At 42.9% G+C, this 26,546-nt stretch overlaps 1 long non-coding RNA gene across 1 annotated transcript in view; it reads left to right on the forward strand.

Moving 5' to 3' along the window:
- Positions 1-22,201, forward strand: part of LOC147000376 (uncharacterized) — an 85,517-nt gene extending 63,316 nt beyond the window's left edge. The window contains exon 3 of the long non-coding RNA XR_015045885.1: positions 22,102-22,201. This is a non-coding gene — a long non-coding RNA (uncharacterized LOC147000376). The remainder of the gene's footprint in view (positions 1-22,101) is intronic.
- The last annotated feature ends 4,345 nt before the right edge of the window (positions 22,202-26,546 follow it).

Below are 26,546 nucleotides of genomic sequence, written 5' to 3' on the forward strand. Positions count from 1 at the left end.
CACACATATTCACACATGCACATACACATGCACAAGCACACATGCACAAACATACATGTACACACATATGCACAAGCACACATGCACAAACACACATGAACACATATGCACACATATGTACATACATGTACAAAAACACATACACACTCATGTACACTAATGCACAAACATACATGTACACACATGCACAAACACACATACATACTCATGCACAAACACATGCACACACACACATGCATGCACACATACACACATAGAAAGAAGGCTGGGAAGAACAGAGTTAGCAGGAGGGAGGGCGAGAGAAGGTACTGGAGGAATAAAAAGGACTAGGACTCATTGTATCCATGAATGGACCTGTCAAAGAATGAGACATCTTTTAAAAGTGCTAAAATCACATGGCAGACTACAGCTGTCCAATCAGCAGCATTCATGGGCTTTGGTTGGAGGTGGCTCTGAGTAACAGGTGTTCCTGAATAAGGCAAGGCAAGCTGTCCAATCACGGTGGTTTGAAGGCCCAAGCTCCATGTCCTCTACATGCTACCTGGGGCACAGTCTTCCCTGCATGAACCCCTCCAGGGCCCAGGCTCCACAATAGCTACACAGAGGGAAGGGAATTTCAGGTACATCGAACCCTGGGTTTTGAATCATCCATGTAGGACTCATGTTTGAACTTCCCGACATCCAGGCGAGCAGAGACCCTATGCAGACCCTATGCAGAGAGTGCTCAGAAGGGAGATAGTCAGCCAGGTCTGAGAGGAAACATTCATGACCCCGCCTCCTGCCCTCCCTTCGACAACCTCCCCTCCTGTTGTACTAGTTAGTGAGCTCCTCCATTATTTAATCTCTCCATTCTTTAATTTTCTTTCCTGTAGGATGAAAAGTTATTAATTCTCCCATGAATTTCCTGGCAAAGCTAGTGAGGTGCAGAGGGTGTCACTGGCTGCCACACCCTGGAAGCCCTCTGTGGGGCAGTGAACTGTGCACAGACAGTCTGATCCGGGTCAAGCTCAGGCCTCAAATCCTGGAGACCTGGTGGGTGGTGATTTCTGCCTTCATGCAGTTTGGCCACGCCTCCTGGGCCCCTAGCTTCTGTCACAGCTACAGCCTCTCATAGTTCCCGTTCCCCACCCCAGGTATGTGGCCATCAGTCATGTAGGAACAGCACCAAGCCCTCCCACATGCAAATAAGGTTTCCCCAAAGCTCTCAGACCAGGCCAATGAGAAGTACCTGTTGTCAATCCCTGACTCACCCCAAAACTGTATATAAGAATCCTATTCAGACAACAATATAAACTAATCGGTAACCCTCCCCCCGCCCCCCCGGGGGGCCTAAACCACCAATCAAAGAAAATACATGGTGGGACTCCATGCTGCATATGTAGCAGAGGATGGCATAGTCGGTCATCAATGAGAGGAGAGGCCATTGATCCTGTGAAGGTTCTGTGCCCCAGTATAGGGGAATGCCAGGGCGAGGAAGCAGGAGTGGGTGGGTGGGTTGGTGAGCAGGGGGAGGAGAGAGGGGAATTTCCGGAGGGGAAACTAGGAAAGGGGATGACATTTGAAATGTAAATAAAGAAAATATCTTAAAAAAAAAAAAAAAAAGAATCCTATCCAGAAGGATTAAAGGTGTGTGAGAACTACCCGTCATCCGAGAGCTTCTGTCCTAAGAGCTGTCCCACTTGGGAAGAGATCTGCTCTCCTGAAACACTGCCTGCTACCTGAAGAAGCTCCACTGCCCTCCTCACTGGCTAATTGGTCTCTCTCCCGACTCAGCGCAGGGTGGGGCGGAGTAACTGGGAAGGCGTGGCAAAGACAGAGGAGGAACCAACAGCAGCAGCAGCAGAAGGAGGACGCTTCCCCTCCCTGCCTGCACTCACTTCCCTTCGCAGGAACTCTCGCACCAGGCCTGGCCAGAGATCTCCATGGAAAGGCTCTGGTACACAGGTCCACAGCCCTCAGTAAACTCTGGCCACCTTGGTGCTTCTGTTACAACTGTTGTTCTTCTCATTATCTTCACGATCTCACTAGACTTAACTCTAATTTCCTTTAATTGTGGTCATGAGCTTGACATCCAAAAAATGCACTGGCTTCTTACAGTAGACTCTTAACTTAGATGTCTTATTGTTTTTTTTTTTTTTTTTGGTTTTTCAAGACAGGGTTTCTCTTTATAGCTCTGGCTGTCCTGGAGCTCACTCTGTAGACCAGGCTGGCCTCGAACTCAGAAATCCGCCTGCCTCTGCCTCCCGAGTGCTGGGATTAAAGGCGTGCGCCACCACGCCCGGCTCGTCTTACTGTTTTTAATCCACATTCACTGAGACAAGCAAGACGTTTTTGCTGCCAACTCAGTGATGGTGACCTGCTTCTAAGGACACCATTTTAAGCTTTGGTACAGCTTCCTGTCTTCAACCTTCCTGACTTTCTTTGCATCTAAACTAAGCTGTCTGCAATGTTGTAGCTCTTATGCATAATTCATTAGTTCATAATACATAGTTCATTTGTTCATTCATTCATTCATTCACTCACTCACTCACTCACTCATTGTTTCATTTATTCACTCACTCGGTCATTCATTACTTCAGCACTGAGTCCAGTGGCGCCATTTTGGAGACTGACAATACAGAAATGAATGGTCAGAAGAGTACTCAGTTCTCACAGAGCTTATAAGAAATGGGGAATTCAATGACTGAGTGTATTTTCACCAGCAGTGTGTTCTGTAGCGATGTTTTAAAGCCACAGAAGTTAGTGAATATTCTGGGTTTGCTAGGTTCAGGAGAATCTGGGTTATGACCTTCATGCCAGGGAGGTTTTGCCAAAGAACCAGAGGGAAGGCTGGGATGAAAGAGTTCTGAGGACAGCATCAAGGGGAATATAGGCCAGGCCACTCATAAGAATGGGGACAGGCTGTGCGGATTTTATGCCTTTCCTGTTCAGCCAAGGCCATGTGTTCGATGGCCACATAGCTGGATCACGTGATCCTTCAAAAATCAAATTCAACTGCATGTCTTCTATGAGACTTCTCTGAACTTTTCCCTTTGTTAGCAATGATTTTCTTTCAATATCTGAACTCAGAGAATACTTTATTTGGAGCAAGTTTCATATCAATTTAGCTAAAGAAACAACTCCCAACTGGCTTAGTGATTTACCTATATACCAACTCTAAAAATATGTACTTTTAATTAAAAATCGTATTTTTAATTACATAATATACATATGCTTGCTTTGCCTGAATAAATGTCTGTGTGTTGCCTGTGTCTGCCTGGGGCCTGTGAATGCCAGAGATGCACTGGATCCCTGAAACTGATGTTACAGACAATTGTGAGCTTCTATGTGGCTGCTTGGAATCAAGCCTGGGTCATCTAGAAGAGCAGCCCATACTCTTAGTCACTGAGCCATCTCTCCTGCCCCCTAAACATGTGCCACTTAAAAATGCTTAACCTAAGGTATTGTTGTAGGAGTAACAGCGATAATAGTGTATGCATGTGCTTCTTAAGACATTGAGTAAACCTGTCAAAAGAGAGATAAAGTATTCATGGCAGTTAGAACCAGCCATTTTGTAGTGTCTTTGCTTTAAAAAAAAAGTACCAGGACAATAAAAGTGCCTGGCCTGCATAATACTTACTGGAAATGTTTTAACCACACCCTTGTCATGTTCTTAATAGGGCCTGACTCCTTTGCATACTGCCATAGCTGTCTGCTGAGCCATGCAAATTTGCTAAGGACCTAATGTACATTTTCAAGTTTTTACTAATGACATTCCTTTTTGGAGTCTGGTTAGGACTCTTCTTTAAAATGAAAAAAAAAAAGAAAGAAAGAGAAAGAAAGAGGAAAAAGAAAAAGGAAAAAGAAAAAGAGAAAGAGAAAGAAAAAGAAAAAAAAGAAAAAGAAAAAGAAAAAGAAAAAGAAAAAGAGAAAGAAAGAGGAAAAAGAAAAAGAAAAAGAAAGCATGGGAATGGGTATAGTGATGTTTAGGCAGGTCTGGGTCTGAGCATAAAACTCCATTTTTATTACAGAGTTAGTTGACTTTCTAGTCTTAACTAACAGCTGTGGCAAGATTCCATTTTCTATCTTTGTCATGCCACAGGCTCTGTTCATTTACTCAAGCCCACAGTTGTTATTATTTATTAACATTCACCGAACAAAACCGCCATGCTCTTCGATGCCCCTGGGAAAACAAAATTAGCTGTGATCACTCTCGTGTGAATTCACCATCTGCCTGTGACAGGATTTCAACCAAAGTTGTTGGTCGACCTGTTTCCCGACAGTGGGGATATGCCAGGCCAGAGCCTCCTGATGGCGCTACAGGCCAGGCTGGTCCTTCCCTCTGTGGTCTCACCGACCCTCCAGGAATGTGATTTGACCATTCTGTCTTCATGGGGAGGCTCAAGGTAGACTGTTAAAGGCAGAGGCAGCTTGTGAGACACCGAAGTACTGTCTTTCAGGCTGGGAAAGGTTATTTTCCTCTTGTGGAAAGACACTTCACTCTCTGTGTCATATCTTAAGTGTACATGTATTTGTACTGAATAAATAAATGTCAGGACGAGAAGGCAAAAGGGTGAGCGAAGGACGGCTGACCTGTGTCGAGACATACTGAAGAAACAAGACCAGGAAGATGAAAGGCCGAGGTTGAGGAGTTACAGGAGATAATAGATAGCACCAAACAGGGAAGTTCTACTTTAGGGGAAAAAAAAACCCTTTTTATTGAATTATAGTTTTCAGTGAAATGCAGAGTTCTAACCTGTGTTTGTCAATAAATTTTAACAAATATATACACTAGTGGAATTTACATTTCTATCAAGATACAGAATATATTCATTATTCCAGAACTTTCCTGCTCCCAACTTCTCCACTTCTAACCCCTTTATCCCACCCAAAGGCACTGTGGTTTTATTCCTATCACAGCATGGCAGTAATAACTAGTTTTGAACTGACAAGTGAATCACAGAGGACTTGCTCTTCGCTTGCACACTCAGCATTTCTGAGCACAGTCCGTGTTGTGCACATCACTCCTTTTTATTCTGAGAAGAAGCCAACCTCCTTTTAATGGGCATATGTTTCTGGTTGTTTCCCTCCAATCCTCAGCTTTGGCAGAGTGAGCATTCTTATAAAAGTACACACACACACACACACACACACACACGGTGCACATATGCACACACGAACACGTACGTACACACAGCTCACACACACTCGTGCATACATGCAAACAGCACACACACGCATATGCATGCACACATGCAGCACACACACACACACAGACATGTATACACATGCATGCATGGGGCACGCATGTACAAATGCACAAGCACTCACATGCGCACATATACACACAGCCACACTGACTCATCAGATACACATGCACACACATGCACATGCATGTGTACAAGGTCCTATATATGAATGTTTTCTTTGGGGAATACTGTGCTGAATTGCTGGATTTGTTGTGTGTAGGGCTGTAAGAACCTATCTGAGAGTTCTCCAGAATGTCCGCTCCCTCTTATATCCCTTTGACCAAGTTTTCCCAGCTGCTTCAATTAGTTCCCCTCTTCGTTACATTGTTGCTGTCAGGATTTAAATCATCTCGTCACTGGTGACTGATGACAGTTGCATCATTGACATGTAACTAGTGGCTCTTTTCTAGTCTTTTCACATTTGTTTGGTTTTAGTTTAGTTTTGCTTTAAACTGTAGTAAGATGTGGGAGTTCTTTACATGTGATGTGGGAGTCTGGAGTTGCTGGAAACATTTTCTTAGAGCCTGTGCTTTGCCCAGTAAGTGTCTTAATGATGCTTTCACATTGAGAGGCTTTAAAAATTGTTGTGTTTTGATATATAAAGGTTTCTTTGATAGTAATTTTTTTTTTGGAGGGAGGGGAACTGGTCTAAGAAACCCTTCCTTTGTTCAGAATTACAAGGTTCCTTATCCAGACTTTCTTACCCTAACTTACAGAGTTGGCATGGATGTTGAGGCCTAATTAATTTGGGATGTAAACATGGCAGCAGCGGTGAGTTAGTAGTAGGGACTGGACCTCTCTGAGACTGATTTTCATTTTACTGGCAATCAGTGTGACAGATTTCCTTTTCTACATGGCATTCCTCTGGACCTGGCAAGACAAGACCAGCATTTGGAAGAAGCTATTAGTGACATCAAATGATAATGACCGGGACATGGGAGCTCTAGAGAGATGCCAAAGACAAGAGGTTTGAAGACCTATAAGAGGGCATGGGAAACAGTTGTTAAGAGAAAATCTAGAAGCCAGATTACAGGCGAAGGTTTTTGAAGTAGACACAACAGAGCAGGTACGGGTTGTATATCTAAGGAACTTGTCTCTGAAGGGAAAGGACACTAACTAGAACAACCATGTTGAGAACAAAAGATCAGAGAAGTACTTTTTATTAATCAACTGGCTAGGGATAGACCAATAGTAAACTGGACACTTACAGTGCTTCGGTTTAGAAATTACCTCTAGTAATGTCCCTTCCTTGGAGAACAATCCATTCCAGTCACATGGATTGTTCCCTGAAATTACAACAAACCCACGGGGATTGGTTGGATTATACCTGTCAGCAAATATCCACTAAATATAAAAGGCTTTTTTTCTTAACAAGTTAAACAGCTCATTTTTTAAAGAGAAGGGGCTTTAGACACCTGGGAGTTTCTGCCTACACAAGTTGGGAAGAGGGTTACCTCTGCCTATCCCGAGGGACTTGCGCATGGCTCAGTTCCTTACACACTTCATGCTCCTGCTCATATGTGCAAGCAGTGGATTTTCCAGAAAATACTTCTGGTTTTGTACACAACAGTTTTGTTAGCGGCATCGACACAGGTGGAGTTCATTAGAGCGTAGTCAACTTTTCCTTTAACAGCCTGAAGCTATACTCCTGACCTGTCATGGGACAGCCTCAGTGCCAAGTATGATTTTTTTTCCTTCAAAGAAATAGTTTGCAACACACACAGAGAGAAAACAAACACTTAGTAATAATTACTCATACCCAAGACCACCTCACAGTGGAACAGGCTTCTCCTGCACAATGCCTGTAAAGTCCCAGGTATTGTTCCATTCTAGCCTGGTGTTGGGTGCTACAGAAACTTTAGTATCTAGTGTTCCTGTCTTCTCTTCACAAACCTTCTTGCAACTACTATAAGACATGGCTTTTACTATGCCACCAACCCTATAGGGAATATGTCATTGTCCCTTGGTCATTTCACTGGTAAATAGCATAGCTTTGGTGTATAGATCTATTGTTATCAAAAAGCTTAACATGTCAATGTTTTTTTTAATATTGGGCAGAAGGTGTTCCTCACTAGAAGTGGCATAGTGTGCCATTGGGATGGAACCAGCAGTCTTCAGGAATGATGGAGTGAAAGAGTCTATTGGACTGGAAGATGCTGAAGGGATTTTGGAAACTCCACAGTGGCTTGAGGGAGAAGGAAAATAATTTTACACTGGCGTGGCTGGAGCAGCAGATGGTCTGGTTGTCCAGGTAAAATGAAGAATTAAGAAGTTGGCTGCAGCCACCTGGACTGGCCCAGCCTGGGTAACTTGGGAGACTTCCCTATGGGCTGAGTTGTCAATGGTGGAAGAGAAATACCCAGTGCTTCTTGAAAACCCTTTTGGTCAGAGGAAATAATAAGGGCTTAAGATTTAGTCATCAAAGCATGCTTCTCACAGTTACTAGGAGTGAGACTGTAGGGAGGTTACTAACCCTCTGGTTCTTGTCTGTAAAATGGCACTGGATAACATGGTGGCATCCTTCAAGAACAAATTGTAAGCTCTGTGCTTCCTGATTGCAGACATGAGCAGCTGCCTTGAGCTCATTCTGCTATCACTTCTTCCCCTCTGCTGGAATGTACCTTTGAACTGTGAGCTGAAATAGCCCTTCCTCCAGGAAGCTCCTCCCCACAGTGAGGAACGTCACCCATACAAACATCATTCTACACAATTATTTTGGTTAATGACATCATACAGCATGGGTATCCTGATTGTCTCTTTAGCCACAGTTGCTCTGTGGCTTTGGGCCCAGAACTCTTATTCCAAGTCATCCTTTAGATACACACTGGGAGAAGGCATCGGAAAGGCTGCTTACACTTCTTTATACAACAACGTCTTTACTCATCCCTACATTGTCCCTTCTGTCCAGGACACCATGCATGCCAGAATGATAGCCTAAATTATCCCTGATAGCAAGCAGAACAATATAACAGAACTCCCTGATCTTGGAAATCCCAACTCTGAACTTCTCCAAGGGAGGTGTCAAACCTTCTATGCCTTTTCACACTGAGAACTTGGAAGCTGAAGTCCCTCCACAGACATTGGCTGGATGACAGGCAAGGTAATGTGTCCACCATCTTAGGTTAGGAAGGCATTGGCAGCTAGAATACTGTGGCAGGCAGGCTGGGGAAGCCTGGATGTAGCTTTGGGCTTTGGAGCCAGATTTTCATAGCAACCGATGAGAGGTGGGTACTTAATGCCTGCACTAAGCGGTAGACTGGATAAGCAGATGCCTGACTATAACAGGCTGCCCATTTTTACATGGCAGCCATGCTTGGTAGGCACCTGAAGCAGACATTCATATTGCTCACCAACTATTCTGTCAGCTCAGAAATAAACCTTCTCTTTCCCTGAGCACTAAAGGACTAGTGCCCCTGGACAATGACAGAAAAACAAATCAACCAGTACTGCCCCATGGAAAATCGTCTCTGCCCCTCTCCTCATAAAATAAAATGAGGCTGGCCTTGCCGTGTTATCTGAATTAGTTCCCAGTCAGTGCCAAAGTGGCTGAATGCTTGGGGGAGGAGGTCAGATCCACAAGGTCAAACACTAAAACTTTGGGATTGATAGCGTCTAATCAGAAATGAGGTAGGGAATGAAGAACGCTTTCGAACTTCCAGTAAATGAAATGCTAAAATATGCAGCCATTTGGATGTTGCCATGTTATCAATCCAATTAACCTTGCTCCATGCTATCAACTGCACCCAGGGTTGCAGATTGTTACCAAGCAATTGGAAACATCACACTGCCAGATCATGATCCAGATAATGGGGAAAATGTAGCCCTTGTGTGACAGTGTTTTGAAAAGAAACAAAATTCAACTCTCAACTTGGGAAGGCTGTGATAGCCTATGATCAGGATGCACACAAGTATGACTTGCATTTTATCGGTGACATAACTTCGTCAAAAAACCTTGGCATGGGGTGAGCTCTGCCTTCGGATCTGTGGTGATAACGGGAATTGAGTTTTTACAGTGGTTTCTGAAAGGACCGTGAGTAAGGAAATAAGGTTGACACCCTGAAATGGTTTGGTGAGGAGGGTTATCTTTTGAATAATGTCCATTAAATTTTTAATTTTTTTCCAATGGCTTTATAAAGACAGAAACGGAAGTTTCTCTCGCAATGATATTGCTTTCTTAAAGTGACATTTTCCACTCAGGGGAAGCCATTTCTGAAGTGCGTGACTAAGCAGGGGCTGCTCCTCTCTTAACTGCTTTCAACTGTTCTGAAGCTGATTTTAGAAGTGTCACTAAACCAAAAGAGACAGACTGCACAGGTATTAGACAGTATGTCCCAGTAACTGTGAGGTCTTTGGTTATGTTTCAACATGGTTTATCTATATCTGCGTATACCTGTCTTTGTGCATAATGGCACATTTTCTATATCTCCCTGCACTGGTAACTTTTCCATGGAAAACACTGAGACTGAAATAGTTACTAAAGTACCTACTGTCCAGGTCCTTCCTTATGGAACCTTCAACTCTGGATACGGGGCGGGAGGTTCTCCAGAAGGCTGATATGGTATTTTGTTTTGATTCATGTGATTTAAAACATCAACTCATTGGCAGTCTTCAATCTCACACAGGCTGTAAACTTCTGGAGATATTTCCTGAACTTGATGGAATATAAATTTCTATTTTTAAGTAAAAAGGAAACAGTTCCCATGTCTTTTCTTATATCATTGAGAAGTAACATCTCTATTAAATTGGGGTTCCTTATTGATGGACTAAGAAGAAAAGAACGGAGCCCAAGAACCACTTATTTATAAATTATTTACTAGTCACTATTTCAACTTGACTGCCTTCTTTGAGTTAATTTTATATTCAGCCACTTTGCTAAAGGTGTTTATCAGCTGTAGGAGTTCTTTGGTAGAATTTTTGGAGTCACTTATTTAAACTATCATATTATCTGCAAATAGCAATGCTTTGTCTTCTTTTGCCTCAACATAAGGATAGATAAAGAAAATGTGTTACATCTATACAAGGGAATATTATTCAGCTATTAAAAGCAAAAACATCATGGATTTTGCAGGCAAATGGATGGAACTTGAGAATAGCATCCTGAGTGAGGGAACCCAGACCCAAAAAGGCATGCATGGTATGTACTCACTTATAAGTGGACACTAGCCATAAAATACAGGATACCCATGCTACACTCCACAGACCCCCAAAAGCTTGGAAGGTCCAAGAAAGGATGCCTGAACCTCACTCAGAAGGGGGAAGAAAAGAGTCATAGGAGGCAGATGGAGGGAGGGAACTAGGTGGGGATTAGAATAGGGAGTGGGAGATGCGAGGGGTCAGGATCAGGTGTGGGGAGGGTCAGGAGAGAGAAAGCTGGAGAATAAATGGAAATCTGCGTCTGACAGGGATAGGGAGGTGGGGGTTCTAGAGGACTTGGCAGAGATCTGGGATAGGGGAGGTACCCAAGAATCAATGGGGATGATCTTAGTTGAGACTCATGGCAGTGGGATATGGAATCTGAAGAGACTACCTCCTGTAGCCAGGCAGGAACCCCAGCAGAGCCATTGGGACACCAACCCACCCACAAAACTTTTGGCCCAAAATTTATCCTGTCTACAAGAAACTCAGGGAAAGGAGATGGAACAGTGACTGAGGGCATGGCCAACCAATAACTGACCCAACTTGAGACCCTTCCCATGGGCAAACATCAATCTCTGGCACAATTAACGATACTCTGTTATGCTTGTAGAGATGAGTCTAGCATGGCTGTCCACCAAGAGGTCCCACCCAGCAGCTGACTCAGAAGGATGAAGAAACCTACAGCCAAACAGTGGATGGAGTTTGGAGACCCTAGTGGGAGAGTTGGGGGAAGGATTGCAGGCCCCAAAGGAGATAGGAACTCCATAGGAAGATCAATAGAGTCAACTAACCTGGACCCTTGGGGCTCTCAGAGGCTGTGCCATCAACCAAAGAGCATATATGGGCTGAACCTACACCTCCTGCATATATATCACAGATGTGTAGTTTAGTCTTCATGTGGGTCCCAAACAACTGAGCAGGGGCTATCCCAAAGCTGTTGCCTATACCTGTATGTGAGATATGTTCTTCTTGCTGGGCTGTCTTGTCTGGTGTCAATGGGAGAGAAAGTACCTAGCCTCATGGAGACTTGATGTGCCAGGATGGCAGAATACCCAGGGGAGCCCCCACCTACTTAGAGCAGAAGGGGAGGGGAAGGGGGGAGAAATCTTGGAGGGGGTGATCAGGAGGAGGGGGAGGAGGGGCAGTGAAGAGAATGTAAAGTGAATAAGTAAAAATGAAATAAAAAAAAACAAAACAAAAAGAAACAACAGCAAAAAAACTTGACCTTTACTTGTACAAAAAGAGATATTTTCTTTGCATAGTTTCAATTTCTGTATAGACCAACATTAAATCACTTGAGTCCTTAAGTTAAATCATTACAGATTTGGCTTAATAACAAAAAGAAGTTTTGAATTCGGAGGTAACCGGTATTATTTAGTCCAGGTCTGATCATCAGAGACTCCAACATAGATGAACACCAGGGAAATAAACCCAAGGAAGGACGTAGTTGCTCTCTATACACAACTGGTGGCTAAGGTGCCAGGGAGGAAATCCACTTCCAAGGGCTCTATCCTTGGTTCATCTGCTTTACAATAAGAAGTATTAACACACAAAGATGTGTAGTGGGTGCTTGCCTGGTCTGTACTTTTTCTAATTTGGATTCTTGATTTTCCAGGAAGCTTAGAGAGCCTTGGGTCTAGCAACTCACAGTGTGAATGCCTGGAACCCCTAAGGTGCTTTAGATTAAATACGTACTGAACGAGTTGTTGGGAATCTTAAGGAGAAGAGTCTCCTACCCCCAAACACCCAAAACTGACTCAGAAAGAACACGACAGTTGAATAATCTGAGCTAAACTGAGAAACTCCCAGGCACTAATGACTCAAATCACAACAGGAACAAAGACCAAAAACAAGGAAGAGAAGGCAGAAAGACGTCAGGGGCAATAAATTGGATTTGTGACTTGAACCAACTGGTATGTGTGGCATTAATAACAACATCCAACTAACTACCCAACCATTACAGCAAGTTAAAGCCAACTCAGGAATAGAGAATTGCATCAAATACGAACTGTAAAGCTAAGAAAACTGTCGACAGAATAGACAGAAGCCAGAAAAGGCAGACTCACCTGCCAACTACTCTTAACAGTGAATTAATATCCAGAGTACACAAACATCTAAAAAATTAGCAAAAAACCAAAAATGTAATAGATCTGAAATTTGGATATCCAAATATACTTCCCAATAGGAAAAAAATATCCACAATAATTATGTGGAAAAAAAATTCTTAGTATCTTATTAGAGAAAAGTGAACCGAACTGTACAGACACCCCAATTAGAATGCATAATGCAGAAAAAAATGATGATAAGACTAGGGGAGTATTCACCTGGCAGAACTCACTCTTAGTACACTCAAAAACCCAGATTTTATCCCCCCAGCACCATACACACCAACAGACTTCTCAGAAAATAAGAATAATAACAAATGTTGGTGCTAAGAGAAAGGAAGTCACTATTAATTATTAATTAGTAAGAAACTATTATTAAAAGCAATATAGACCTTTCTTTAACACCTAAAATTATACTATCCTGTGATTCAGATAACCCACTGTAGCTCAACGCTATGCTAACACATATCTAAGCTATGAAATGCACTCGGGTGCTCCTGGGTAGAAGAGTGATGGCAGATACCATGCTGTATGTACACATCGGAGTATTATTCAACCATAGAGAATTATTAATCTCACCAGCAGGAGAATGGATAGAATTACAGGCCACTATGGTAAATGAAATGACCCAGGTGCTGAAACGAAAGAGAAGATGCAGAACATCTTCATCTGCCTTTTCTTACACAACAATGTGTATGTAGAAAGGTAGCTACTAAGGACTAGGAAGGGTGTCGGGAGGGAGACTGGCTATACCAAGGTTGAATTTGGTAAGTGTATCTAGCATATAGGTAACACAGTATGCCAGTGAATCCACTGAAATGTTCAATTGATACATAGCAATCAAAATCTTAAAATAATTATAAAAGGGTAACATGCCAGGGCAAGAGTCAGCTAGTTAATAGAATAGGTTATGGGTTTCCTGGGATAAGAACTAGGTCTTATTATTCTTTGCTTCCATGTACAGCTCTTCATTCACTATCAAGGGACTCAAGGGAGAAGTCTATAATATGCTGAGCCCATATAAAGGGGACAAACTGTTTATGACTTATGAGGACTGGATACAGCTGAAGGTATACCCGGGAGGACCACAGCAGACATGGATGAATGATGCTGTAAAACAATGGTTTGTGGGAGGCATTAAACTCATATTAAGGACAGGCCTTCTGAAACAAGGGCCACTCTATTGCCAGGGCAAACTCAAGGCTCCTTCAGGCTATACATTGTCTCCCTTCTTAGTTACAAAGTATCCTTACCTTAGTTACCTAAGGCTGAGTTTGTTGCCACTTAGCATCCCAGCATTCCCGTTTTCTGTACTCATTCCACAGAATTCACAGGGCTTTTTCACTCATCTTTCCATGCTGTGATAGACTCAGCCTCTGTAGAGAGGAACCAAGGTATAATTCATCTCAACCCTGATACCAGCAGATTGCTCTGAGAAGGATCCGTGATAGCTCTATGTTTTAAAGAGATGGGATGTAGTTGGAGTTCAACTGTGGATTTTCTGGAAACAGGTGGTCCATTGTGTGGGAAGATGGATGACCATGAGGTCTTGAACGTAATGAATGTGGTGGCATGTGGGTGAAAGCAAGCTAGGCAGGAATCTGTTAGGCCGGCTCAAGGTCAGAGAGGCTTGCTCGGGAGGGGAGTATCAGAAGAAAGTTCAGAACTCCTTGGTCCAGAGCAAAGAATGCGCTGATTACATCACCATTTGGCCAGTCTGAGTACAAAAGAGAGTCAGACTGGGACAGGGGATTGGAAACCAGCTCTAGCTAGAAGATCAAGCTTGTGGATCTCTGAGGAACTGTCTCTGGAGAGTCTGGGTCATTGAAAGGGACTGTGAGACAGAGGTGAGTGTAAACATAACAGGGATGAGGGACAGGACAAGCCAAGTTAGGACAGCACCAGCTCTAGGCTCAGGGGTGGAGGGAGATGGATCACATCTGCAGAGACCAATCGGGGATTGGAGTAGAGCTGCAGATGCATCCTGGGTACCAACTGCATGTGGACCATGGGTGTTTCAAACAGAGATGTGGGACCGGAGGCCCCCACTTGGGGTCTCCAGAGAGTTGGAGCACCATCCTCCAGCCTTTTGTCTTGAAAACAGCCTCAACTGTCCCTTCAAAAATGTCTCATCTCTGAAAGAGTAACTGTTCTTAGTAATAAGGAAATAGTGTTATAATGTCCTCCGGCATTTAAGAGTGGATAAACAGTTGTCATTTTCAGAAGCTTGTTTTTCTTTCTTTTTTTTTTTTTTTACCATTGATAATATTTTTATTGTAACAAACAAATTATCATAATAAGTGGCTTTTTATAGAAACTCAAATGCATTTATATTTCTTAAAATGTAAAAGAATATTTTAATCAGTTATTTTATTTAGCTGGCATTTTTTTCAAAACTAAAAGCGATATATTTTGTATATATTCCATACTTGGAGAGGAATTGTAGCTTAGGCATTTTATTATTATATTTGGGGGAGCATAGAGGTTTAGCAGTATAGCAAGATATGTAAGCATAGCAAATATTACATAGTTTTAACACTTACTAAGAGTTAGGAAGCTCGTTTTTCTTAAAGAAACATGTATGTGCATAATCCAGGACTGAAACACTGGTTGTCTTTGAGTGTTCATTGGCAAATGGAACACACACAACCTAGTAGGATGGTTTTATTCTTGGAGCGTGAATGACCATGGTTGTGGTGGAATGGAATGGTTTTTTTTTTTTTTTATCCCTTTTAACTGTAGTCTGCAAATTAATCCAGCTAGCACAGCTCAGCCTGCTGAAAAGACACCCTTGCGACATTTCCCAGAGAGGGAATATGTTGAAAGTGGCCAAGGAAAGAGACTTAACAGCCTGGTGTGGCCCAGTGTGGTGATTCATGGTCACAATGTGAGCACCAGAGAGACTGAGGAAGACTGTTGCAGGTTTGTGGTCACCTCAGGGTTTACAGAGTGATTTCTAGAAGAGCCACAGCTTCATAGTGAGAACCTGTCTAAGCTCCTCAACATCCCCTAAAATATTGGAATTGTAAAGGGGTCAGACACGGCTGACTCTGGTGGTATTGTGTCCTGGAGTCTGGAGGTGACAAGAATCCTGTCTGTCTGTCTGTCTGTGAACAGAAACACTGTATATCCTATTTCTCTCACACAATGATGTTATAATGATGCATACGTTCAAAGGAGGCCTTTTTTTTATGCTGTCAGGTCCTTAAAAGAAAGACTCAGAAGTACAAGGATTAACGTGAAAGATGTCCGGAATAGTTGGGAAGAGGAGTAACTTATAAACAACATATGTATAAACAACATATAATAACATGTACACAGTGTACATGTGTTTACATATATGCACATACATGTTTACAAAGGTGTATACACACACACACACACACACACACAGTAGTAAGGCGGCCATCACCCAGTCAATCAACAAGTTTCAAGTCATTGGAGTCAATTGGCTATGAACTGAAATATTTTGAAAATGAAATTGTATCAGCATTGAATACATAGAGATCTTTTCCTCTCCTTAGCTCTTAATAAAGTGCAAAGGCCATTTACACGGCATCTACATCTTATTAAGTAGTCTAGAGATGATTTCATGTATAAGGCGGTCATGAGTAGGTTGTATGCAACATGGCAATGACTTTTTGTATGAAAACCTAAGCATCTACAGCAGTCGTTCTCAACCTGGGTGGGTCGCATGTCAGATATCCTCCCTTAGATATATTTACATTACGATCATACAGTAGCAAAGTTACAGTTATGAAGTAGCTACAAAATAATGTTGTGGTGGGGGGGTCACTATAACATGAAGAACTGTATTAAAGGGTCTCAGCTTTAGGAAGGTTGAGAACCACTATGCTAAGCATCTGCAGGGGTTCTAGAGAAAAGATCTGTGAGTATTGTACTTATGCACACTACACATACACACACATACACACACATGCATACACAAATACACACACACATACACATATACACATATACATACACACACACAAATACATACACACACCACATATACCACAGAGCAGTAAATATCAGAAGAATCTGCATGAAATACTGTTGTTGTTATGCCTGTTTACAGAGAATTCTATTGTTCTTTTTTTTTAATGTTTGCAGTTTTACAGAAAGCATAGGCATAAGATAAACAGGTATGAAGACCTATTTCTTTTTTTTTTAAGATTTATTTATTTATTATATGTAAGTACACTGTAGCTGTCTTCAGACACTCCAGAAGAGGGCACCTGATCTCGTTGCAGATGGTTGTGAGCCACCATGTGGTTGCTAGGATTTGAACTCTGGACCTTCGGAAGAGCAGTCGGGTGCTCTTACCCACTGAGCCATCTCACCAGCCCAAGACCTATTTCTTTATGGCAGCCCGGACCATTCCATCAATTTCTGTCTAGCTCTAGGAAATCTGAAATACCTATTTTTGTGAAACCTCCATCTGTATCCTAACAACTTACGTTTAGTGTCCCCATTTCTCACCCTGGGGCTCTGATGACAACTGCATTCAGAGCCATCCTGATGTCAGCTGGTGTCAGATGCCCCCACACAACTAAAATTGGCAAAAACAAACAAACAAACAAACAAAAAACCCTCAACCCCAGTAAACTTCTGTTGCAGAAAAAAATAAAAGCCTCCTCCTGGAGTAAGCAAATATTTTGGAAGATGCTTTGTATTGAGATAAATTGAAGTTTCATCTTAGAAAATTAATTTTGAGATATAAAAAAATAATATTTGACCAAAGTTATGATTCTCTGGGAAGGAGTTAAGAATTGGCATGGCAGCATGTGTGTAGGAAGTGTCCCTTCAGACCCATGTTCTGGAGGGTGCCAGCAAGGTTATTAAATGCCTTGCAGTGCTCAGTTTTATGTGTGTCTGGGTGTATTGTGAGTTGGGATATGATTATAAAAAGTGGTATGGAATTAGAACAGCTCTCTTGTCCAATTACTGCTGACCAGAAGGAATTCTGATCTGTGATAACCAGGCTGTAAGTTTTAGGACACTTCAGAGGACAGTAAAAACAGCAATATACACAATATGCCGTCCCTGCATCTGGAAGATGTGTGGGATGGAAGGGTAGGCAACTAAGACAAAATCCACGCTGGGGTCTGTTATTCCAATATGTTAAGCTAACTCACTGTTAAGCAGGATGTGTGGTATTCAGGCTTCTCAGTCTTTCTCATATCTTTGTTTTGTTCTCCTTATAAATGAAGGTTGTAACCTTACAATTTTCATGTCACCTTCCATTCCTAGATTGTGCAGTGTGATGTTGAGAGCTATACTACATTGGCTTTGGATGATGGAGCATTCTCAAGATCCTTTGTAAAACAATAGCAAGACTATTGTTGAGAGCCTCTCAACCCACTCAGAGAACAACAGTTCCCTCATGTTTAACCACTTGTGAATTACAGAAAGGAAACAAAAACAGATGCCTATCTTTGCTGCCATATTGCTTCTTGTCTCTCCCTTGAAAGACACAACTGATCAAGTGTCAAATCTGCTGCCACAGAGCAACCAAGAGGCCTGTTATCTTGGTCCAGAATGAGAGGGATTATCAAAGTAAAGGTGTGAGTAAGAGGTGGTTGGAAGCTTGGGAAGAAGGCTTAGTCAGTGATGTATGCAAGCTGACAGCTCTGTGATCTACTTGAGAACTCTTGCACATCGAGGCTCTGAGTTTTATTTTGCATTGGCTACTTCCTTAGGAATTGCCTATCAATCCAATCATTTACCTCAGGTTCCCTTTTGATTATCCCACAAATCAGCATTTTATCACCTTAGCCCTTTGACTCTACAGACAAAGCCACAGGGCCAAAGCTGCCTAGTTCTGCGGCTTCATAGATACTGAAACTATGTTGTCTTTCATCTCCTTTTGGTTTTCCTCAGATTCATACAAGTTCATCCAACACCTGTTCAGAGTGTGGGAGTTTATCTATAGATCTCTTTCTACTGTTCCTCCTCCTTTCCCATGCAAGATTAGAAAAGAAGAAGGGAAAAAAAGTTCCTTCAATTAAAATAAGAAGGCATGATATATTACAAAAGGTAATTTTTGACTCTTATGGTACAATAGGAAGGAAAACTTATTTTTACATAGGTTATTTTTATTTTCAGGAGGAGAAGCAAATCTCCACCATAAAAGCCAATGTATCTGACGTCTCATTAATATTCTGCTTCCCTGATTACCATTTCTAGAAATTATGAAGGGTTGCTTTTAAAACCGATGTTCAAATAAAATATGCTTGTGTGTCACCTCTCACTGCAGTAAACTCTCATTGGTTTTGCTCATGAGAAGCCAAGAAAAGAAGCAATTTTTTTTTCGCCTTGGAAAACTCTTGTGAATATTTATATAGGAGCTCTAGGCTGCAGGGAATTTAAGAAGCTTTAGAAAAATTTTTTGCAAAGTTTCTAAAGGAGGGAGTCACTGTACCACTGCAGACGGAAGTGCATTTGTGTCAAACCTGAAATCATGTGAGTGTTTGCTATTACTCTGCAGGAGAGAGGCTCACACAGCCTTTTGAAAGTGTTGCTAAAGCGATTTCCCATGCAGTTTAATCTTGCTGTCCTGGATTGTCTGTATTAGGTGGGCATGCCTGTTCGGCCCCTCTTAATAAAAGGATTGGGGTTGGAGCTTTGGTTTTGGTTAGCCAGGCAGAAGAGAGAACAGAGACAGGGCTGGTTCGAGTCTTGGTTTAACAGATCCCCCTGGTTTACTACCTTGACTTCTGCATTGTTAGGACCCCCTAATCGTTTTGTTTCTGCTTCTGACCTTTGGCCCTTACATTCTAAATTGCTTAGTTGCTTTTATTAAAACTTGCATAGATGCAGTACAGTTGATGGTCCTGAGACAAAGATATCAAGAGCTAAGTACAGAGGACCAGGGATATGAGCTGCATAACTATCCACAATAGCGTCAAGATGGAAGCATGCACAAAGAAAGGGGGGAGGGGAATGAAAAGGTCATCTTAGGAACTTTGGGAAGGTCATGAAACACTTGCCTCTCTGGAAGGGAGAGGCTAATTAACATTTCTCAGACCACAGGGCAGGAGCCGACCTGAGGGTGGGGACACATTCCACAGGGCTGACCATAGCTCACCTTCAGACAAGGGAAGTCCTTGTCACCTCATTCCCTAAAGACCAATCAGTTTAAAGGGTGCACTGTTCCGATAATCATATTGTGCCTAGTTGCTGATGCTCTATTCTGCCCCTGGAAACCATATAAAACCTCACCAAACAGGTGCTGGTGGTCGCCCCCTCTCCTTTGGGACTGGGATGACCCCAGTGCACTGGAACAATAAATTCCTCTTGCTTTTTGCATTGGTCCAGGCTCCACGTGGTTCACTCAGGGGGTCCCCTGTAAGCTAAGGCTCCCTGGAGTCTTACACCTGTCAAAGCCAGTTGCATTTGTATATTTGCATATACATACAAGTATGTACAATATTCTAGGCATAACCTTGGACTTATTTGACCTTTACATCTCACCTTGAGTGTACCTTGTGGATGCTTACAAGCCATGATATTTCATTTATATGAAGATAAGGAAAGGCAACACTGATCTACCTTATAGTTGTCCTGTAGGGGAAAGTGACCTTACATTTTGGGTGCTCTAATGCTCTTTCCTGACCTGTGTCTTGGGGAATGGGTTTGCTCAGTTTGTAGAAGTGTCCTTAGGCTTTGGGCAAAAATGTATGGATGGCTCCTTGATTTCTTTTGTGATTTTTAAATTGCTTCAAGGAGTGCATGTAAGTAAAGGACTGACTTTAAAACAAAGCATTATTTCATTTAATATCAAAGGGGGAAACGGGAAGTCTGGAGGCATGAAGTAGTAAGGAGAAGAGTATTTACCTAGCAACACGAAGTTCTGGCTGCAGTGCCCAAGCCCTGAAAGAGATAAAAGTCTGAGCAGGGCGTGGTGGCGCACGCCTTTAATCCCAGCACTTGGGAGGCAGAGGCAGGTGGATTTCTGAGTTCGAGGCCAGCCTGGTCAACAGAGTGAATTCCAGGACAGTCAGAGCTATACAGAGAAACCCTGTCTCGAAAAACCAAAAATAAAAAAATAAAATAAAAAATAAAAGTCTGTACATACAAATGGGTGTGGTCTTTTCATGTGCATTCTGCTATTTGATTCTGTACAAGAAGCACTGAACCATGTGCAGTTTGTCTCAAGGGATAATTTTATACTATTCTCTCATTATAAAGTAAAAGTCGAACCCAAATATTATAATGTGAGTAAAATATAAGAAAGACTTTTTTTCGGGTCACGAAGACAGCTGCATGACAGTTTTGAGAATTCTATTCTGTTGTCTTTTTTACCCCACCTTAAAATCTGCTAGGGAAAAGCTGAGCTCATTGGAAGTGGCCAGCAAGCACTTAGTCAATAAATAGCTTGGCTCAGCAGACACTTAATGCAATGCCAGATCAATAGCAACTCTGAAAATTATTTCCTCATTTCCCTCTATGGCAAGTAACGTATCCATGAAGGACAGAATGTCAGCCTTCAGTCAGAGAAGCACAGAGCTTTTCATTATTCTGACGTCAGATGTTGGGGCATTGAGGGGTGATTGCAAGAGGTTCCAAGCTCCTTCTTGACGTGATGTGCCGTTTAGATTTTGAAAAGGGATGAGTTCAGGAAAGCTTTTCCAATGAAGGCCGAGTCTTCCCCATCCAACAAGCTTCCTATTCCTGAAGAAACCCGTTAGAAACGTGAGGCCCAACTCTGTCAATCACAGTGATTTTCTGTCAACTTTTGAGAGGTCAGGGATAGTTGTCAGTTACAATCTTACACAGTGAAGAAGAAACCAGAAGAGCACTGGAAGACCAGAGGGAACATTCCAGAAGGAAGATATTAAGATTTTTTTCATTCTTCTAATTTCTACAGAATGGTATTTAGTTGCCAGTCTTATGGCCACATCTTAGTGAAGATAAAACTTTCTATACTACGTGGTCAAAAGTAGGCCCAGAAGCACCAATGTGTACTGTGACCTGGTTCTAACTTATGGCTGCCTGCTTTGAGAAACAATTGCTCAGACAGGAGGCAGGAAAGAGCGTACTTCCTAAGACAGAAAACATTTGCATCCAGGTAAAGAGTGCATGTAGAAGGCTGGGGTGGCAGGGGGGGGGGTGTCTTGATTTTTTTCCAAGTGGGAGAAATCTTGAGTAGAACTGCACAGGATCAGAGTCGGCTCATTTCTGTCATTTACTCTAGCATTTCGTTATTCCCACTTCCAGTCAGAGCTCTCCTCTCCAGCATCTCAGATGCAGAGTGATGTCTGGACCTCCAGAGCCATTTCCACTCTACTTATCACCTTGGAAGCTTAGCTCAGGAGTCATTCCCTAGGGGTGGCAAATCTGGAAGCAGAGAGTGGGGAATGGGGGTAGGGGTTCCTTCCTACTACGAAGGAAAATAGATTTACTACAAACTCCTTCATTTCTGAGATAAAACTAAAACTAAATTGCACTGCAAGGTCATTGATTCTGGGGAAAAGAAGAGGGCCGGTCTGTCATTTATCCAGATTTCCTATGCATTCTAACCCCCCTCCACCACAAGAGTGTTTTGTTCTGTGTGACCATGATGGGCTATTGATTGGCTCACTAGGAATTAATTCTCAGTATTTTTTCATGTTTGTTTTCCCCAGATTGCAATAGCCTGTGTGAAAATAGTTTGCACACTGGGGAATGGTCTTTTGTGATAACTGCTGAGTGTTCAGAGAGGTGCAGAAGTGTCACAGATCCTGGCCACTGCCAACCAATGTCAGGAAGCAAAGGCCCTCTTGGTAGCAGTCCCTTGCTGTGGTTAACCCTTCAGGGTGAGTAGTTGCTTTGCACTCCTCAGTTTTTATGTCCTTCTCTCTCTGACCTCCTTCTGCATCCTGGCCTGTCTCACACTTGGCAGTGATTGGCCACCTCTCTGCATGTTGTTGCTCTCTCTACCCCAGCCACACACTCTCTGCTTCCCTTGCTGGTTCTATCTTAATCTACTTCTCAGCCTCTTCTAGTTCTGTCTAATCCACTTCTCAGCTTCCCCTGGTTCTGTCTTAATCTACTTCTCAGCCTCCTCTGGTTCTGTCTTAATCTACTTCTCAGCCTCTGCAGGCACCACATTGACGTCCCCCTTGACCTCTTTGTGAAACAGAGTTCAACTATCTTCTTATTTTATTACTCCCTGGCTTTCCCTTCACGGGACCACTTTATGTTTCTCCTTCCCTGTTTATTTAATTGACTGTGTCTACTTCTTTCACTACAGTCTGAGAAGCACCAGATTCCAGACTGTTCACCTGTTGCTTACTTTCTGTCCTCGGAGCACCACCTGTGCTCACTGCATGGTGGGCCCCTGAATGGTTGTACACTTTCTTGGTCCTCGCCCACATTAAACTAGGTCTACTTCCCATGGAAACCAGCACTTTCAGGACACTAAAAAAGGCTGACCAGGAGTTATTTGACAAACCCTAACAATTCCTTTCAATATAGCTTTTTTGATAGAGCACGATGACACATGCTTGTAATTCCAACACTCGGGAAATGGACAGTGCAAGATCAGTAAAGGAACAATGTTGACTACATATTAAAAGTCAGCTACAAGTGAGACCATGTGTCAAAAAATAATCCAGACAAACAAAAATCAAATAAAAAACAAAACCCCAGCTTTTGTAGAAACAAGTTCAACTTGAATGACTTTTAAGCCTGGTGTGGTGCCCCCCCCCCAACAGTCCAAGGCATGAGAACCACCAGAAATCCAAAGTCAGTCTAGACTATATGGCAAGATTATCTTTAAAAAGAAAAACACAGGGCAGGTAAGATGATCCAGTAGGTAACAGCATTTGCCACAAAAGTCTAAAAACCAGACAGTTCAGGCCTTAGAACCCAACCACTGGAACAAAGTTCTTTGATCTCTGTGTGAAAAGCTCTCTCTCTCTCTTTCTCTCTCTCTCTCTCTCTCTCCCCTCTCATCCTCTTCCCCTCCTCTAACTCACACATGCACATCAATGTTAATAATAAGTAAGGAAATGCAGTTTTTAAAAATCAATGTAACAATATAATCCTAAACCATGAATACTTTCTTAGTTGGGGCTCTTACCACTATGGTAAACACCATCGTCAAAAGCAACTTGTGGAGGAAAGGGTTTATTTGATCTTACAACCTGTAGTCTACCCTTCAGGGAAGTCAAGAAAGGAACTCATGGCAGAAACTGAGAAGCATGCACTGGAGACAAAGCCATGGAGGGCTGCTTGCTTACTGGCTTGTCCCTCAAGGCTTGCTCAATTTGCTTTGGGATAGCACCTAGGACCTAGGCCAGAGGCTGCCTCACTAGTGAGCTGGACCCTCCCATACTCATCACTAAGTAAGAAAATGCCCCGCAGGTTTGCCCACAGGCAACAAGATGGGGGGGGGTGTGCTCTCAATTAACAGTCCCTCTTCCAAAAAGACTCCCGGCTTGAGTCTGGTTGAAATAAAACTAGCCAGCACACGTACGTACTAAAAGTTCCTCCAGCTATCCTTTGTTATTGAGTTAAACTGAGTCCTAAGTTCATATAGGAACAATTCCCAACATGTAAGAGAAACAAGAGTCCGTGTAAAGGATAACTGGTAGCACATTTCTCCAGCAAAGGAGAGTCCCAGGTTTGACCCTGCAAAGTCCTAAAATAAAATGAATGAATTTATCCAACTTCCTTGCTTCCTGTTATCAGAGCTGGGTGGGTGAAAGGAAGGCAGTTATTTGTTTATGCTGGCCTATTTTTCTCTCTACCCCTGACACCTTCCCAGTGCCTTGTCTCCAGGTGCTTCTGGCAACTTTATGTAAATGTGTACAATCCTTTAAACCTTCTAAGGCTGCTCATAGGGTTAGGACTTGAGCTACAAGATGGGCTGTAGAGACGAATCTGTTCCTTTTCATACTGATTAGTGTTTTTCCAAGAGAAATTTATGTCTTAGTGAAGGTTTTACTGCTGTGAACAGACACCATGACCAAGGCAAGTCTTATAAAGGACAACACTTAATTGGGGCTGGCTTACAGGTTGAGTGGCTCAGTCCATTATCATCAAGGCAGGAACATGGCAGCCTCCAGGCAGGCATGGTGGAGGAGGAACTGAGAGTTCTACATCTTCATCTAAGGGCTGCTAGGAGAAGACTGACTTCTAGGCACCTAGGATAAGGGTCTTAAAGCCCACAGCCACAGTGACACACCTACTCCAACAAGGCCACACCTACTCTAACAGGGCCACACCTTCTAATAGTGCCACTCCCTGGGCTGAGCATATATAAACCAATCACTCTCTTGTCCCTTTCCAAAACCCTCTACCTGGTAGGGTAAGGTCGCAGCCTAGCTGCTGCAGTTTCTTCCAGTGTACCCAACTCACCTTCACCATGTGCAGGGCACCGGCATCTCCCTCCCTCTGGTGCACTGATGATCGGAGGTTCCTATAATTTAGTCTTCCGTGTGTCTGTCTCTACCCCTACTCCAGGACAGAGGCCAGACTTGTCTTGGTTCCTCTATCCTTGATCCAGTTCAGGGCCTGTGTATTAGTCACTTTTCTGTTTCTGTGATTAAATATAATAAAAAGGGAGAGCCTGCTTTGACTCACAACTTCAGTGGGTTAGAGGCCATAATGGTGGCCATGATATGGCAATGGATAGCAGGTGGGGTGGTGGGAGCTTTAAGCTGAGAGCTCATATCTATAACCACAAGTACGAAGAAGAAAGTGCAAACTGGAAGTGGTCTGAGCGTTTAACACCCAAAGCCTACGTCCAGTGACATACTTTCTCCACCAAGAACGCACCTTCAACTCTTCCTCAAATAGCACTAGAAACTGGGAACCAAGCATTTACACACATGAGCCTGTAGGGGGGACATTTTCATGGCAACCACCACAGCCTGCCTGCCTTGGGGCATCACAACCAGCAACGTCAACGAAAACGAAGACCAAACAACAACAGAGAGTCCTGAGGGTGCAATTTCAACAATAATCCTGCAGTGAAATATATTTCCATGGTTGAGATGCTGTTATTCACGCCTCCCCTGCCCAAACTCTACCTCCTGAGCAGACATACACTCTACCTATTGTTTTGGTCCACACACCACTTCTGGAGAGTTCCTTTTATGATAAATACCTCTTATGCTTGCAGAGTATTTGCTAGGGTTGGCCCATTAGTCAATCAATAAGCTCATAAGGTTTTTTTTTTTGTTTGTTTTTTTGTTTTTTTGCAATGTACTCCATTAAGCAGTATCATAGAGAATCGGGAATATTGTCCTTCTCACATAAAGTTCCTGAAATAATTGCCCTAACATAAAGTCTGTGTGTAAATCTGGTGAGTGTGCACATAGCCACTGAGTGCCCACCTACCCAGATGGTGGACCTCCTTGTACTTTGGGGCTTAGATGAGCAAGCTGAGGGCCTGGGAGGCTGGGAGAGACTGAATGTTTGAAATGTTAAATTTGTAGTTGAAGGCAGTGCATTGAAATGTAGCCCAGGTACCTTCCTGGGCTAAGCAGTGCCACCAGCCAGGGGAATGGGCTGGGTCAGCTCAGAGTTCTTCTGTGTAGGAGCCCATGTTGAGTATGTAAGTAGGCCTGGTACCTGGGGTGCACTCTGCCACTGTCCTCGACATCCCCAAGGGAACGGGATACGTGAGCACCAGATGCCATGCCTCTAGAGAGATACAAAGTTCCCAGACATGGGGAAGCATGGGATATATTTATTTTACTTACATCAAGTTTTCCTTCAGACAAAATCTTGACATAGCTGTGAGTCTACACAAGCATCATAGGTCTCCAGGAAAAGTGGTATCCCAAGTGCCCTTCTCCTTCAGAAGCCAGAGGATGCCAGGATGTCATATGTGATATGGGGCACATGTGATTGTGTGTGAAAGACAACATGTGGGAAAGCTCGGGTCTGGGAATGGGTGACACTGCTTACACCCATGGGTGACTAAGGCCATGTAAGTGAGGGGTTTACATGTGAGAGCATACGTGTGGGAATGCATGTGTGTGAGTGATCGTGTGTATGTGTGTGATTGAGGAGGTATGAGTGAGGGTATATACACAGGATTACTTATGGGAGCTCACAGGCATGGGGACATATCAGT

The sequence above is a fragment of the Mus caroli genome, unplaced genomic scaffold (genome assembly GCF_978045245.1).
Source record: "Mus caroli unplaced genomic scaffold, Mus_caroli_1 scaffold_18, whole genome shotgun sequence".
NCBI lineage: Eukaryota > Metazoa > Chordata > Mammalia > Rodentia > Muridae > Mus > Mus caroli.